A 5,311-nucleotide genomic window follows, 5' to 3' on the forward strand; every position below is an offset into this window, starting at 1 on the left:
TAATTGTTTTATTGAAAAGGATGTAGTAATTATTTTCATCCAAATTGCATAAATGAGAATATGGAATCTTACAGTAATAAAGGAATTTATCTAAGGTTGTTGAGAGATAGTTTTATATGATTAAAAATCAGTCGTAAAATAAAGCCCATGTCACAATTTCCTAAGTTTATTTCCCCTTTTTGTCTTCTTAGTTACCCTTTAGTTCCCACGCCATAAAAAAAAATTACTGTTTTTTTGAACTTTCTTTTACTCTTAAATGGAATTATAAATGTCTTTTCATTGTAATTATATAATAGTAACTGTAATATTTTATTCACAGAACTATTAATATGGATATAATATATTTAACAAATTGCTGAAACTGTATTCTTCAGCTATCTTCCCCCAGCTAATGTCTATAATGACAAACAGTGAAATCATTCTGAATCTAAAGGGGCCAATTTGCTGGTGCAGTGAACAAGGTTCAGTGTTTTCCAGCTATAATTAGAAAATAACGCCTGCTCTCAATTAGATTTGGTTACTATAGCAATTCCATATGCAACCTATGTCCGCTGACCAGTGAACTGTGTCATGTATTTTCTGTAAATTGCTCTTATTGGTCACATGTAATTTATTTTATGTTTTCAACAACAATTTCAAACTGGCAGTGTCAGGAACACATTTTTTCCAATTATTGGAAAAACGGACCAGAGAATGTGCACTTCCAACTTTACCTCTACTCTTACTATTAATATTTATGTAAACTACTGAATATTTTTGGTAAACCGTCAAAGAATGTGCATATGATTTTATATTTTTCTATTTTTTAAATATGAGATAGAAAATATACTCCCTTTCTGCCAAGAATATTTGTTACAAAATTATGAAATCTCTATTTCTGGAAAAGACTATGAAATAATTTATAATCCGAATTGATTTTCCTATCTGCATTTTAATAGTCAATTTATTAGTGAAATATTATTTGAAATTTACTTGTGAATTCAAACTCAGTTAACATTTTTAAGGTACCTAGTATGCCCGTTCTTTTCTATGAGTGCATCTACATTCATTGAAAGCTAATAGCACACTGTTTTCTTATTCTGTCTCGGCCTATTGTCAATGCTCATAAATATATGCATAGTCTCACACAGAATATTGTACAAAGAGTATTGATATAATGTCAGATTTGGGGTATAATAATGAATATTCTAACAGTTATCCCATAGGATTTTGAACAGTTTTGGAGGGTAAAACTCCACTATTGATCTGCACATATACATGTCCTTTACCTATTGCTTTCTAGATATATTTTCTTTTTTAAAAAATGAAAAATTTGGTTTATAACATAAAATATATATAAACAATATAAAATGGTTTGTAAACATTTTTAGAACATTAAATCACACCCTGACATATAATAGATGATTGAATGTTTATTGGATAAATGAATAAGAATTTGCAACACAAATATAAAACTGAAAGGTTTTATATAAAGTGAGGAGGCTTTGCAGTGATAAATAAGTTTGCCTTTAGAATAATTTACTTCAAACACTGATGAGTAAAACTCAATTTAAATACAAATGTCAAGTAAATCCCCAATATTTAGAGATTATTATAGACGTCATTCAGAGATTTATGATACTATTTATACTATATATATATAAGATATAAGCCAATTATTCACACTGTATCCTTGTGTTTATACTTCTGAATCACTGCATATAAAAATTTTCTAAGGTTTGAGTCCTGATCATTCATGAGATATAAGGATAAAACCACAATGGGACTTTAAAACACTGTAAGCTCTTCTGAACTCAAACCTTAACCCGAATATTAAGAGTAATGAAGCTCCAAGAAACAGTTGTCTACACATTCATTATTGTAATGATTCAAGCTACTTTCCCTTAAGGCCACATTTCTAAGCCAAAAGGGCAATCTTAGACCACTGTGACAATTAGCAACTGTTAAATGATTCTACTGCCACACTTCTGATATAGTGATTGATCATTTCCAATTAATTCCTGAGAGAAATCAATGGTTCCTTCCTAGAGAATTTACATTAATTAATTTATGTTAATAATGAATACCCTGTATTCACAATTTGCTATGGAAGATGGGTTATTCTATTTATAACTGGTTTCTACTTTAGAGCTTTGATGTATTGTTTCAGAGCTCCAAAAAGGTATTTAAAAAGCTATAAAAATCAAGTAAAAATTGAAAGTTTAACCACAGCAACTAAATTTTGATGAATGTTGAGCCAATTCAAATGTAACAAAGAAGCTTTGGAAGATTTTTCAGATGGTTGGATTGTAGCTTGGAAATGTTACCATGTATAGGGACCCCCACTCTCTTGCTTAGATTTATACTATCTGTAGCTACTAGTAAAATGACTTATGTCTCTTAGAGATATGATCCAGATGATGATGCTCTAATAGTCTACTCCAATTCTATTCACTCAAAGACAGCTATTAGCTCTTTGAGATACGTTCAGTGTTAAACAAAACAGAGGCAGTCTTGTCCTCACTGAGCTTATGGTCCACTGGAAAAGACAGACACACATGAAAATAAAACTATGATGATAGGAAAATGGACAATCTGAAGGAAAAAAACAGGGTAAAATATATTAGAGATATTACGGTGAGAGGATAAAATTAAGCTAAGTGAAAGACCTAAGTGAGGATATTATTGGCTGAAAAAATAATGTAAACAAAGGTTTTAAGAAAAAAGCTCTACCTATTCCAAAAACTGAAAGAATTCCCATGTGTTTGGAGTGTATGGAAAAGAGAATGGCAAGAGATAAGCATGTCAAGATAAGCAGAACATACCCTTGATCTCGTAAGGCAAGGGGGGAGAAAATGGCATTTCTTCAAAGCGGAATGAGAAGCCACTGAAGGGTTTTAAGCAAGTGAGTGAGATCATAAAACTGACTTAATAAAATACTTTATTCTTTCATATATTCATTTAACAAATACTTGTTGAGTTTTCACTTTGTGCTAAGAACTGTTCTACCCTCTTGGTATATATTACAAAGTACCCTGTACTAGAGGAGCCTACATTCTATACAGAAAAGGCAGAAAATAAATAATAATAATAATAAACAAGTAAATAATATATTAGTAGGCAATGATACAAATTTATACAGAAAAAGGAAAAAATGGAACAGTACAAGGAAAATCATGAATGAGTGAAGAGGTCAAAAGTAAACAATGCCTCTTGGTTGGGAAAATTGCTGTATTAAACGGAGTACTTAGAATTGGCCTTGAAAAGGTGAGAGTTGAGCCAAGGCTTAAAGAAAGGTAATTAGCTAAGCAGAGAGCAGGGGATGAGTTTTAGAGGCAGAGAGAATAGCCATGAGGCAGAAACATGCCTGGCATTTTGTAAGGGCAACACGGAAGGCAGGGTGCCTGGGGCAGAGGGAGTTAGGGGAAGAATAGAAGAAAAGGCAGAGAAGTAAAAGGGAGAGAGTGGTGATCATATAAAGCCATGTGTATATTACATGGAAGGACTCAGTAAAATGAGATGCTAGAGGAGCAATAACATGATCTGTCTTATACTTTAAACTACTCTAACTGCATTGCTGAGAACGAATAGCAAGAGAAAAAGATGAAATCGAGAACACCTGATTCAAAGGTTATTGTTAATTAAAAGAACAAAGAGATACCACTACACACCTAGTAGAATGGCAAAAATCTAGAACACTGACACTACCAAATGCTGGCAAGCATGTGGAGCATCAGAAACCCTCATTCATTGTTGGTGAGAGTGCTAAATGGTATAGCCACTTTGGAAGACAGTTTGACAGTCTCTTACAAAACTAAAAATACTCTTACCACATGATCCAAAAATCACACTCATTGATATTTACCCAGTGGAGCTGAAAACTCATGCTCACACGAAAACCTGCACATGGAGGTTTATAGAAACTTTATTCATAATTGCCAAAACTTGGAAGCAACCAAGATGTCTTTGGTAGGTAAAATAGATTAATAAAATGTGGTACATCCAGACAATGGCATATTACTCATCACTAAAAATAAATGAGCTATCAAGCTGTGAAAATCCATGGAGCAATCTTAAATGCATATTACTGAATGAAAGAAGAATCACACATACTGTATGATTCCAGCTATATGACATTCTGAAAAAGGAGAAACTATGGAGACAGTATAAAGATTAGTGGTTTCCAGGGTTAGTGGGAATAGAGGGATGAGTAAACAGAGCACAGAGGATTTTTAGGGCAGTGAAAATACTATGTGTGATACTGTAATTGTGGTTATGTATCATACATTTTTCCAAACCCATAGAATGTATGACAGCAAGAATAAATTCTGTTGTAAATTATGAACTTTGGGTGATAATGTTGTGTCAATGTGGGTTCATCAATTGTAACAAATGTACCACTTTGGTGGAGGATGTTGATAATGGGGGAGGCTATGAGTGTGTAGGGGGAAGGGACAGGGGAAATATCTGTACTGTCTTCTCAGTTTTCCTGTGAATCTAAAACTGTTCTAAAAAATAAACTCTATTTTTTAAAAAAGCTATTACAGGAATCCAGGTAGAAGATGATGTTGGCTTAGACCAGGAGTTTAGAAATAGACATGGTAAGAAGTGGTCCAATTCTGGATATGTTGAACCACTAAGCCTGTCCATTTGGATTTACAGTGAAAGGTAAAAAAGGAAGCAAGTCAAGATTTTTGGTCTGAGCAAACTGGAAGGATAGAGTTGTAGATAACAGGGATGGGGAATGCCGCAGATCAAGAATGTTTGGTACTTGTTATAGTCTGAGATATCCAAAAGAAGGTATTTAGTACGCATAGGATGTACAAGGCTGGAGTCTGAGAAAGAAGTCTGGGCTGGAGGAAAATCTGAGTCACTGACATACAGATAATGTTAAAGTCACGGACAGCATGTGATTATCAAAAAAATTGGTATAGAGAAGAGAATGAAGGAGTGAGCCTTGGGGCACTCCAGTATTAGAAGTTTATAGAGAGAAGAATAAATATTTAAAAGGAGTGATGATAAAGGTAGGGGAAAACCAAGAAACTGTAGTACCCTGGAAACCAAATGGAGAAAGTGTAACAAGGACAAGAGAATCATCAACTCTGTTAAATTTTGCTGATAGATTAAACAAGATGAGGTCTGAGAATTGACCATTAGATTTAGCAATGTGGATTTAGCAAATGTCCTTGAAAGAATGTTTGGCATTTTGTGGAACAGTAAGGTCAGGAGGGAAATCCAGATTGGAATAGTCTTGAGGGAAAATGGGAAACTAAAAAAAAAAAAAAAAAAAAAAAAAAAAAAAAAAAAAAAAAAAAAAAAAAAAGGGGGGGGA

Source organism: Galeopterus variegatus, unplaced genomic scaffold, assembly GCF_000696425.1.
Source record: "Galeopterus variegatus unplaced genomic scaffold, G_variegatus-3.0.2 Scaffold10061, whole genome shotgun sequence".
In the NCBI taxonomy this organism is placed as follows: Eukaryota; Metazoa; Chordata; class Mammalia; order Dermoptera; family Cynocephalidae; genus Galeopterus; species Galeopterus variegatus.